The sequence below is a fragment of the Bos grunniens genome, chromosome 7, assembly GCF_055505025.1.
Source record: "Bos grunniens cultivar Pamir isolate PY7600 chromosome 7, Bosgru_T2T1.0, whole genome shotgun sequence".
In the NCBI taxonomy this organism is placed as follows: domain Eukaryota; kingdom Metazoa; phylum Chordata; class Mammalia; order Artiodactyla; family Bovidae; genus Bos; species Bos grunniens.
The window spans coordinates 9,835,376-9,848,371 of record NC_141171.1 but is presented as its reverse complement, the minus strand read 5'-3'; the positions used below and the strand labels follow the sequence as shown (position 1 = coordinate 9,848,371).

Sequence of the window (12,996 nt, the reverse complement as noted above, 5' to 3'; positions counted from 1 at the left end):
TTTCCTACAGAAGTAGCACAGTTCATGATTATTCTTTCAGCAAAAAGAAAGAAAAATTATTCAGTATAAAGTATATCATTTCAGAAGAATTTATTCTTAAGAAATGTATGAAGCATCATGAGATAAATGGGAATTTACATATGTTTCACACATGGTTTTGAATCAATTTGAAAGAGTAGAAAAATAACAAGAGAAAAATCTTAGATGATAGGGAACAGAAAAGTTAAGAAAGGATGCTTTTAAAATCATATAGAGAAGTTGAAATAAAAAAAATGGAAATACCAGGCTATAAACTGAAGAAGCAATTGCTATTATCATATTCTAATCAAGGAATCACATATCCCCCTATGAGGCTTTGACCCTGCTATCATGGGCAGTTTTTCAGCCCAAGGGCAAATGGCCCTTTTACAAACATTTCCATCCCAAAGAATCTTTTCAGAGCCCTTTTTATGTCTTTATTTCTCAGACTATAGATGAAGGGATTCAGCATGGGTGTGACCACAGTGTACATCACCAATACTATAGCACTCATGTGTGAGCTGTGGGTAGCAGTGAAGCTAAGATACACTCCTAAGGCTGAACAATAAAATAAGGAGACAACTGAGAGGTGAGATGCACAGGTGGAGAATGCTTTATACTGCCTCTGAGCTGATGAGATTCCACAGATAGAGAACACTATTTTAGTGTAAGAGTAAAGGATACTAGCCAGGGGAACACCTCGGAGAATTACAGATCAAAAATACACCACCATGTTATTGAGAAAGGGGTCAGAACAGGCCAGTCTGATCAGCCATGTGATTTCACAGAAAAAGTGGTGGATTTCCAAGTCTGAGCAGAAGGACAGTTGCAACACCGTTAAGCTGTGTAACAGGGGAAAGAGGGCACTCAAGATCCAGGACACCAGCACCAGCAGTCCACAGAGCCGGGGGTTCATGATGACTGTGTAGTGCAGGGGTGACAGATAGCCACATACCGGTCATAGGCCATCATGGTCAGGGGAAAGTCATCTAATGCTGCAAAGAGTAAGTAAAAATACACCTGGACAATGCAGCCTTCATAGGTGATGCCTTTGCTCTGTGTCTGGATGTTCCACAGCATCTTTGGGATGGTGGTGGATGTAAAACAGATGTCTACAAAAGACAGGTTAGAGAGGAAGAAGTACATGGGGGTGTGAAGGTGGGGGTCTGAGCTGATGGCCAGGATGATGAGCAGGTTTCCAATCACAGTTATCAGGTACATGAAGAGGAAAAGCCCAAATATAAGGGGCTGCAATGCTGGCTCTTCTGAAAGTCCCAGAAGGAGAAATCCTGAAGTTTGTGTCTTGTTCCTTGATTCCATGTGATGGAAATGACTACTGGGAAAAAAGAAAATAGCATGAATACTTTTCAAACAGGTGTAAGACACATAGCTGAACTTCTGTAATTTCTATTTTGCTGACAAGAAATTGATGTTAATGAGTTGTATATAGATAAATTCTCCTTGAAGGTATATTCCGTTTCACCTCTAATTAGATACTTTTGTCTCATTCTCAGAACATTTCCAAGGAGTTCATGCATTTACAGTTTTAATGAGAAAGTCTTTTATGCATTTGAGAAACATTATGCTAGTCAACATGTTTCAAGTACATATCGGGGATAAATAGAGACACTTAGAAACAAATCTCTCACACTCCAAGGGTGGTAAAAGATGATATTCAAATAAATATAGAATATGTTAGAAGGTGACAGGTGTTGTGAAGAAAACAAAAACACGTAAAAAGGAGAGTGTAGTATGAACATTATTTTGTACCAAGTATTCAGGCAAGGCTTACAAACAAAGGGTTCTACGAAGATACATCAAGGCAAAGAGAGAAGGTAATATCGTGATACCAGGAGAAGTGTGTGTCTGGCAGAGGGAACGGCCACTGCAAAGTAACTAAGGAAGAAGCTGGTCACATGTTCAAATGCAAGGAAGCCGGTGGAGTGAAGGAATAAGCAGGAAGGGGAGTGGTTAGAGATGGTGTCAAGGATGCTGAGGAGCAAGGTGGCTTCCCTGCTATAGCTGAACCTTCAGTCCATAGAGAATCCGTCCTTCCATGTTGTTTCCAGAACTTTATGCATTTAGCTGCAAAGAAATCCTGTAAATTATATCAGATCATCTTCTTAGTACCATCTTTGATGGAGTTTTGGCCTCTGTCACCTTATTACGTCACCTTAATATGTGAGTGCAGTTGCCTTTGCTTTAACAACTGCTCTCACTCCACAAGGCACAAGTATACACACACACCATAGCCTCCTGGGCTGTGTTACTGTATGAATTTCTCGCCCAGAACCATCTTCCTTAAGCCATGGGTGATGGCACCTCAAGCTTGTGAGATCAGATTATCTTTCTCCTAAAGGATGTTTAAATAGTACCCAGAAATTCCAGTTCACAAGCTACTGAGTGAATAATACAGTTGAGATTCCTTTTAGCTACAATGACTTTCTGCCCTATATTTAAATAAATATAAAAAGCATGGGAGAGAGAGAGATAAAATAAAGGGGAACAATCTAACAAGCTCAAACAGCCCCTCAGACAATGTGGTGTTCTTGATTTGGCAACATTTCAACTTCAGCTATATCCCTTGATACCCAGGAAAGATCAGAAAGAAAAATACACAGAAGCAATGATATCTGTAGGGTGTGAAAAACCATACCAATTTGCCCTGTCTCTCTCTCTCTCTCTCTTTTTTTTTTTTTTTTTTTTTGATGTGGACCATTTTTAGCCTTTTTGAAAGTGTTCCAATATTACGTCTGTTTTATGTTCTAGGTCTTTAGCTGTGAGACATGTGGGATCTTACCTTCCCAACCAGGGATCGAACCCACAGCCCATGCACTGGAAGGCAAAGTCCTAACCACTGGAGAGCCAGGAAAGTGCCCTTATCTCTGTTTTGTTTTGTTTTTGTTTTTGTTTTTAATGAGATATATTTTATTTGTTATTCTTGGGCTAAATGTTTTTAATTTTTTTCACAAATCCACTGGGAACATCCTAATTCTAGTTCTGATCTTTGGACAGCATGCAAGGACTTTTCCAGACCATACGCTGTGAGTACATGAGGTCATGAAAATTCATTCTCTTATTCTGGATAAATTTCTTCACATGATTTAAGCATGCTGCTGCTGCTGCTAAGTTGCTTCAATCGTGTCCAACTCTGTGCGACCCCATAGACGGCAGCCCACCAGGCTCCCCTGTCCCTGGGTTTCTCCAGGCAAGAACACTGGAGTGGGTTGCCATTTCCTTCTCCAATGCATGAAAGTGAAAAGTGAAAGTCAAGTCGCTCAGTCCTGTCCGACTCTTCACGACCCCATGGACTGCAGCCTACCAGGCTCCTCTGTCCATGGGATTTTCTAGGCGAGAGTACTGGAGTGGGGTGCCATTACCTTCTCCAGATTTAAGCCTAAGGACACCTTTATTTCAGTATACTGTGATGTTGTCACTATAATGCGAGATTCCAAGCATCAGTGATTTCAGCTTCCTTGTTTACTTCTTATTTTCCCATATGTACATGAATACATGTGCATTTATTTTAAAAACACAATTAAGAAAATTATAAATTATGAAATAGAACGGCAAAAATGTTAAACCAGTTAAAAGAGTAATTTCAGATAAATGCATTAAACAAAACTAAACGGAACATCAAAACCATTATGTTTTAATCAATTTTTGATGTTCCATTCAGTTTTTAGCAGTAACAGAACAATCAAAACAATAATTAATAATGAATTAATAACTAATTTAGAAAAGACCTTGACTCAGGAGAATCTAATATATAATCTACCTGGGAATTTCTAGCAAATAGCCTGTGTATTGTTAATATTTGTTGAATGATTAGGAATTAGATCCCCTTAGATATGAACACTAGTGTATGGGAAGATTGTACTCCAACTTTTTTTTAATTTTTTTGTACTTCAATTTGATTGGAAAAGGCTGGATTGTTGAATAAAATTTGGAATAAATGGTCATCTATGTGGAAGGAAATGAAGTGGTTTCCTATTTAATGCATCTTTTTAAAAAAGACAAAAGTCCCCAGTGTAAAATCAAACAGTCCATTTCAGATGATCATATAAAACCATACATAAAAATCTACAGGTGAGAAAACTATTCTTATCAAGGGAGAAAATCAGAAGTAAAAAGAAAAACAAATTTAACTATATAAAATTTAAAACATTTTATGGTCAAAAATACACACCCCAAAATCAACTGCAGAACAATATTTCATAAAAAATCTTTGGACATGCGGTTAACTGTTGAGAAGAAGGCATAAAGTTATGTAGATGTATGGTAATAATAAGAAATAACTTCCTGACTGAATATACAAATCTTTGCTCAAAGTGAGTACTAGTTTAATAAACAGGAAGATATCTAATTCACAACCTTGTGGCTCATCTCGGGGCGGAGGCTGAGATACTGGTGCTGCCTAAGGGAGGTGGTGGTCGATCTGGACGTGGGGTGGCCCGCAATGAAGCCGCCTAGTTCAATGCAAACAAGTGAGTTTGACTCATCAGATGAAGAGCCTATTGAAGATGAACAGACTCCAATTCAGATATCATGGCTACCCCTGTCACGAGTGAATTGTTCTCAGTTTCTTGGTTTATGTGCTCTTCCAGGTTGCAAATTTAAAGATGTTAGAAGAAATATCCAAAAAGATACAGAAGAACTAAGGAGCTATGGTATACAAGACATATTTGTTTTCTGCACCATAGAGTTCCAAACCTTTTGGATCTCTACCATCAGTATGGAATTATCACTCATCACCATCCAATTCCAGATGGAGGGACTCCTGACATCACCAGCTGCTGTGAAATTATGGAGGAGCTTGAAATTTGCCTTAAAAATAACCGGAAAACCTTAATACATAGCTGCTTGTCTCCTCCTATACCTGTCTGACACAGTATCACTGCAGCAAGCCATCGACAGCCTGAGGGACCTGAGAGTATCTGGAGCAATACAGACCATAAAAGTAAGAAGGGTGACTGTTCTCATGAGGCTGTGGTTAGGGATGAACTGTCACAGTGCAACACGTCCTCAAAGGGGCCATGAAAATCCAAAGCATCCTGTTATCCATGTATCACCTGTTTATATTTTGACTTTTTAAATTTACATTTAAGTAAGTTCAGCTTTTCCAAACAAAATAATGAAAAATTGTGAACTTTCCAGTTTATTCATCCAGTATCCATTCCTTTTCAGTTTTTGCCCATTCAGTTCTGGGAATGAATTCTGTCACCTGGAAAAATGAGGCAATTTTTACTATAAAATTGGTAGTTTCCTGGGTAGACTTTTGACCTAAAAGTAGCTAATGAAGATCCTCTTACGGTATCATTAAACATTTAACAAACAGATGAATGACTAATAGAAAAAAAAAAAAAATGTAAGGTCATTCTAGTTATCCTTTGCTGTGACTAACCAAAGTGACATCTTTCCATTTACTTTCTCTTTAAAACAAAAAACACTGAGTAGTAGTGCCCCAAGGATATTACTGATTTGTAGATCTGTCATGCCAACAGAAAAATACACCCAACTGAATGCAGAGTTCCAGAAAATAGCAAGGAGAGATAAGAAAGCCTTCTTAAGTAACTATGAAAGGAAACAGCAGAAAACAATAGAATGGGAAGACTAGAGATCTCTTTTAAGAAAAATTGGAGTTAGCAAGGGAATATTTCATTCAAAGATGGGCACAATAAAGGACAGAAACGGTATGGACCTAACAGAAGCAGAAGATATTAAGAAGAGGTGGCAAGAATACACAGAAGAACTATGCAAAAAAGATATTAATGACCCAGATAACCACAATGGTGTGCTCACCTAGAGCCAGACATCCTGGAGTGTGAAGTCAAGTGAATCTTAGGAAGCATTACTACAAACAAAACTAGTGGAGGTAATGGAATCCCAGCTGAGCTTTAAAAGATGCTGCTGTTATTCTCCTGTAATTGAGATCTAATCTTACTGCATTGTGGTCAGAAAAAATGCTTGGAATGATTTCTATTTTTTTGAATTTGCCAAGGCTAGCTTTATGGCCCAGGATGTGATCTATCCTGGAGAAGGTTCCATGTGCGCTTGAGAAAAAGGTGAAATTCATTGTTTTGGGATGAAATGTCCTATAGATATCAATTAGGTCTAACTGGTCTATTGTATCATTTAAAGTTTGTGTTTCCTTGTTAATTTTCTGTTTAGTTGATCTATCCATAGGTGTAAGTGGGGTATTAAAGTCTCCCACTATTATTGTGTTATTGTTAATTTCTCCTTTCATACTTGTTAGCATTTGTCTTACGTACTGTGGTGCTCCCGTGTTGGGTGCATATATATTTATAATTGTTATATCTTTTTCTTGGATTGATCCTTTGATCATTATGTAGTGACCATCTTTGTCTCTTTTCACAGCCTTTGTTTTAAAGTCTATTTTATCGGATATGAGTATTGCTACTCCTGCTTTCTTTTGGTCCCTATTTGCATGGAAAATCTTTTTCCAGCCCTTCACTTTCAGTCTGTATGTGTCCCCTGTTTTGAGGTGGGTCTCTTGTAGACAACATATGTAGGGGTCTTGTTTTTGTATCCATTCAGCCAGTCATTGTCTTTTGGTTGGGGCATTCAACCCATTTACGTTTAAGGTAATTACTGATAAGTATGATCCCATTGCCATTTACTTTATTGTTTTGGGTTTGAGTTTATACACTGTTTTTGTGTTTCCTGTCTAGAGAATATCCTTTACTATTAAAAATTCCAACATATGGAGGCTGAACAACACACTGCTGAATAACCAACAAATCACAGAAGAAATCAAAAAAGAAATCAAAATTTGCATAGAAACGAATGAAAATGAAAACACAACAACCCAAAACCTGTGGGACACGGTAAAAGCAGTCCTAAGGGGAAAGTTCATGGCAATACAGGCACACCTCAAGAAACAAGAAAAAAGTCAAATAAATAACCTAACTCTACACCTAAAGCAACTAGAAAAGGAAGAAATGAAGAACCCCAGGGTTAGTAGAAGGAAAGAAATCTTAAAAATTAGAGCAGAAATAAATGCAAAAGAAACAAAAGAGACCATAGCAAAAATCAACAAAGCCAAAAGCTGGTTCTTTGAAAGGATAAATAAAATGGACAAACCATTAGCCAGACTCATCAAGAAACAAAGGGAGAAAAATCAAATCAACAAAATTAGAAACGAAAATGGAGAGATCACAACAGACAACACAGAAATACAAAGGATCATAAGAGACTACTATCAACAATTATATGCCAATAAAATGGACAACGTGGAAGAAATGGACAAATTCTTAGAAAAGTACAACTTTCCAAAACTGGACCAGGAAGAAATAGAAAATCTTAACAGACCCATCACATGCATGGAAATTGAAACTGTAATCAAAAATCTTCCAGCAAACAAAAGCCCAGGTCCAGACGGCTTCACAGCTGAATTCTACCAAAAATTTAGAGAAGAGCTAACACCTATCCTGCTCAAACTCTTCCAGAAAATTGCAGAGGAAGGTAAACTTCCAAACTCATTCTATGAGGCCACCATCACACTAATACCAAAACCTAACAAAGATGCCACAAAAAAAGAAAACTACAGGCCAATATCACTGATGAACATAGATGCAAAAATCCTTAACAAAATTCTAGCAATCAGAATCCAACAACACATAAAAAAGATCATACACCATGATCAAGTGGGCTTTATCCCAGGGATGCAAGGATTCTTCAATATCCGCAAATCAATCAATGTAATACACCACATTAACAAATTGAAAAATAAAAACCATATGATTATCTCAATAGATGCAGAGAAAGGCTTTGACAAAATTCAACATCAATTTATGATAAAAAACTCTCCAGAAAGCAGGAATAGAAGGAACATACCTCAACATAATAAAAGCTATATATGACAAACCCACAGCAAACATTCTCCTCAATGGTGAAAAATTGAAAGCATTTCCTCTAAAGTCAGGAACAAGACAAGGGTGCCCACTTTCACCATTACTATTCAACATAGTTTTGGAAGTTTTGGTCACAGCAATCAGAGCACAAAAAGAAATAAAAGGAATCCAAATTGGAAAATAAGAAGTAAAACTCTCAGTATTTGCAGATGACATGATTCTCTACATAGAAAATCCTAAAGATTCCACCAGAAAATTACTAGAAATAATCAATGACTATAGTAAAGTTTCAGGATATAAAATCAACACACAGAAATCCCTTGCATTCTTATACACTAATAATGAGAAAACAGAAAGAGAAATTAAGGAAACAATTCCATTCACCATTGCAACGGAAAGAATAAAATACTTAGGAATATATCTACCTAAAGAAACTAAAGACCTATATATAGAAAACTATAAAACACTGGTGAAAGAAATCAAAGAGGACACTAATAGATGGAGAAATATACCATGTTCATGGATTGGAAGAATCAATATAGTGAAAATGAGTATACTACCCAAAGCAATTTATAGATTCAACGCAATCCCTATCAAGCTACCAACAGTATTCTTCACAGAGCTAGAACAAATAATTTCACAATTTGTATGGAAATACAAAAAGCCTCGAATAGCCAAAGCGATCTTGAGAAAGAAGAATGGAACTGGAGGAATCAACCTACCTGACTTCAGGCTCTACTATAAAGCGACAGTCATCAAGACAGTATGGTACTGGCACAAAGACAGAAATATTGATCAATGGAATAAAATAGAAAGCCCAGAGAAAAATCCACGCACATATGGACACCTTATCTTTGACAAAGGAGGCAAGAATATACAATGGATTAAAGACAATCTCTTTAACAAGTGGTGCTGGGAAAACTGGTCAACCACTTGTAAAAGAATGAAACTGGACTACTTTCTAACACCATACACAAAAATAAACTCAAAATGGATTAAAGATCTAAATGTAAGACCAGAAACTATAAAACTCCTAGAGGAGAACATAGGCAAAACACACTCTGACATACATCACAGCAGGATCCTCTATGACCCACCTCCCAGAATATTGGAAATAAAAGCAAAAATAAACAAATGGGACCTAATTGACCTTAAAAGCTTCTGCACATCAAAGGAAACTATTAGCAAGGTGAAAAAACAGCCTTCAGAATGGGAGAAAATAATAGCAAATGAAGCAACCGACAAACAACTAATCTCAAAAATATACAAGCAACTCCTACAGCTCAACTCCAGAAAAATAAACGACCCAATCAAAAAATGGGCCAAAGAACTAAATAGACATTTCTCCAAAAAAGACATACAGATGGCTAACAAACACATGAAAAGATGCTCAACATCATTCATTATCAGAGAAATGCAAATCAAAACCACTATGAGGTACCATTTCACACCAGTCAGAATGGCTGCGATCCAAAAGTCTACAAATAATAAATGCTGGAGAGGGTGTGGAGAAAAGGGAACCCTCTTACACTGTTGGTGGGAATGCAAACTAGTACAGCCACTATGGAGAACAGTGTGGAGATCCCTTAAAAAACTGGAAATAGAACTGCCTTATGATCCAGCAACCCCACTGCTGGGCATACACACTGAGGAAACCAGAAGGGAAAGAGACACGTGTACCCCAATGTTCATCGCAGCACTGTTTATAATAGCCAAGACATGGAAGCAACCTAGATGTCCATCAGCAGATGAATGGATAAGAAAGCAGTGGTAAATATACACAATGGAGTATTACTCAGCCACTAAAAAGAATACATTTGAATCAGTTCTAATGAGGTGGATGAAACTGGAGCCTACTATACAGAGTGAAGTACGTCAGAAGGAAAAACACCAATACAGTATACTAACGCATATATATGGAATTTAGAAAGATGGTAACAATAACCCGGTGTACGAGACAGCAAAAGAGACACTGATGTATAGAACAGTCTTATGGACTCTGTGGGAGAGGGAGAGGGTGGGAAGATTTGGGAGAATGGCAATGAAATATGTAAAATATCATGTAGGAAACGAGTTGTCAGTCCAGGTTCGATGCATGGTGCTGGATGCTTGGGGCTGGTGCACTGGGACGGCCCAGAGGGATGGTATGGGGAGGGAGGAGGGAGGAGGGTTCGGGATGGGGAACACATGTATACCTGTGGCGGATTCATTTTGATATTTGGCAAAACTGATACAATTATGTAAAGTTTAAAAATAAAATAAAATTAGAAAAAAAATGATGCTGCTGTTAAACTGCTATACTCGTTATGCCAGCAAATTTGGAAAACTCAGCAGTGGCCACAGGACTGGAAAAGGTCAGTTTTCATTTCAATCCCAAAGAAAAGCAAGGCCAAAGAATGTTCAAATTACCATACAATTGCACTCATCTCACATGTCAGCAAGATTTTGCTCAAAACCCTTCAAGCTAGGCTTCAGCAGTATGTGAACCCAGAACCTCCAGATGTACAAGCTGGATTTAGAAAAGGCAGAGGAACCAGAGATCGAATCTCCAACATACATTGCATCATAGAAAAAGCAAGGGAAGTAAAAAAAAAATCTACTTCTGCTTCACTGACTATGCTAAAGCCTTTGACTGTGGATCACAAGCAGCTGTGGAAAATTCTTAAAGAGATGGGAATACCAGGCCACCTTACCTTCCTCCCGAGAAACCTGTATGCTGAAAAGAAGCAAGTTAGAACTGGACATGGAAAAACAGACTGGTTCCAAAATGGGAAAGGAGTACATCAAGGCTGTATATTATCACCCTGCTTATTTAACTTACATGCAGAATACATCATGCAAAATGCTGGTGAATAACAAACTGGAATCAAGATTGCCAGGAGAAATATTAGCAACCTCATATACGCAGGTTATACCACTTTAATGGCAGAAAGTGAAGAGAAACCATAAAGAGTCTCTTGATGAAGGTGTAAGACAGCCTATCACTTCTTGGCAAATAGATGGGGGAAATGTGGAAACAGTGTCAGATTTCATTTTCTTGGGCTCCAGAATCAATGCAGATGGTGACTGCAGTCACAAAATTAAAAGATGCTTGCTCTTTGGAAGAATAGCTATGTCAAACCTAGACACGGCTTTTTAAAACTTTGGAAAACTCAGCAGTGACAGAGTTTTAAAAAGCAGAGACATCACTTTGCCAACAAAGGTCTGTATAGTCAAAGCGATGGTTTTTCCAATAGTCAGGAATGGATGTGAGAGTTGGACCATAAAGAAGGCTGAGTGCCAAAGAATTAACACTTTCCAACTGTGGTGCTGGAGAAGACTCTTGAGAGTCCCTTGGACCAGTCAATCCTAAAGGAAATCAACCCTGAATATTCATTGGAAGGGGTGATGCTGAAGCCGAAGCTCCAATACTTCAGCCACCTGATGAGAAGAGCTGGCTCACTGGAAAAGACTAATGCTGGGGAAAATTGAGGGCAAGGGAAGGGGGTCACAGAGGATGAGATGGTTGGATGGCATCACTGATTCAATGGACATGAGTTTGAGGAAACTCAGGGAGATAGTTATGGACAGAGAAGCATGGCATGCAGCAGTTCATTGGGTTGCAAAGACTTGGACACGACTTAGTGACAGAACAACAATGCTAGCTTGCCTTCCTTTCCCAGTTACCTGGTCTCAGCTTTAGGACTAAGTCAGAGGAGCAGGTTCTGAAAACAGAAGCTCCCTCTTGTTACCTGTTAAAATCAAATGATGTTCAAATTTAAGATATTCCCAAGTGTCTTTTTGACAAGAACAAATTACATGGACAAACGTATGTATATGTGTGCGTATATGAGTGTTTTGCATCTTTAATCTTAACCCGACATTAATATGGGCTATTTATCACCTCAGCATTCTGGGGCAAACATGGTTTTCCAGCTCTATGCTGATATAAGTTAAGATAGCAGTATGCAAGCCCAACTTCTCAATAGTAATACAAAATGAGATTTTGGGCAGGGAAAGAATATCCTCTGGGCAGCTGTTAAACTCCAAATGAATTAATTAAAGAATCTATTTTGCTTATCTGTTAAGATTAGTAATTTTATTTCAGTATTTTCTATTATGAAAATTGTTCCAAAATGATTTTATCATCACAAAAAGCAGACAACTAAGGCTTCTGTAAACCAATAAATAGATTTTTCTTGAATATACTGTTAATTGCTGCAGACAGTGCCCTTCCCTGTAGACTTACTCCCCAGGAGAAAATGCATTAGAAATAGAATACCAGACCTGGTTTCGATCCCTGGGTTGGGAAGATCCCCTGAAGGGAACGGCTTCCCACTCCTGTATTCTGGCCTAAAGAATTCCATGGGGTTGCAAAGAGTCGGACACAACTGATCGACTTTCACTTTCACTTCATGTGTTTAATCTTATTTGCTCCTGCCAGTAAAGGGAAAAACGATTTTACAGACGTAAAATGCTCATCTGTATTTCATGATAGCTGCTATTTTTTCGAGATTTTTAAAGCAAGTTTTTCACACTATATATAGCTTTTGTTGTTGTTTAGTCACTAGGTCGTGCCCAACTCTTTACAACCCCGTGGACTGTCGCCCTCCAGGCTGCTTTGGCCATGGGATTTCCTGGGCAGGAAAACTGGAGTGGGTTACCATGCCCTCCTCCAGGGGATCTTCCTGACCTAGGGATTGACCTCGGGTCTTCTGCATTGTAGGTGGATTCTTTACCACTGAGCCATGAAAGAAGCCCTGTACGTAGCTTCACTGGAAGATAAAACTTCCCCAAGATGTAAATACCTCCTTACCCAAAAGGATGTAGAATCATTTTTACCAAGTATTATTTTGATTCCTGATTCCAACTAGTATCATGACTACTCTGGCAATTAGCTTTCTACAATGTATTTCAGTGTATCTTTACTTTTTTCAGCAATATAATTAACTTCATGAGTTCCAGGAAAAGCTAGCTGCACACTTTCATCAAGAAATTCACTATCAAGATCTGTATCTAGATAAAAGAATTTCAAATTGCATATATATATGACCATGTCTGAAATTTGAGTTCTCTAATAGCATTTGTATTGAAACTACTAGTGTTATCAAACTGAATGTAATGA

General features: G+C 38.0%; 2 pseudogenes across 1 annotated transcript; one reads left to right on the top strand and one right to left on the bottom strand.

The window, feature by feature from the left end:
• Positions 1-367: 367 nt before the first annotated feature.
• Positions 368-1,338, bottom strand: LOC147368315 (olfactory receptor-like protein OLF4; annotated as a pseudogene).
• A 3,064-nt stretch (positions 1,339-4,402) lies between these two features.
• LOC147368314 (cyclin-dependent kinase inhibitor 3-like) lies at positions 4,403-12,895 on the top strand (annotated as a pseudogene). The gene is made up of 2 exons (XR_015166608.1): positions 4,403-4,978; positions 12,810-12,895. The product of XR_015166608.1 is annotated as a cyclin-dependent kinase inhibitor 3-like (transcript).
• The last annotated feature ends 101 nt before the right edge of the window (positions 12,896-12,996 follow it).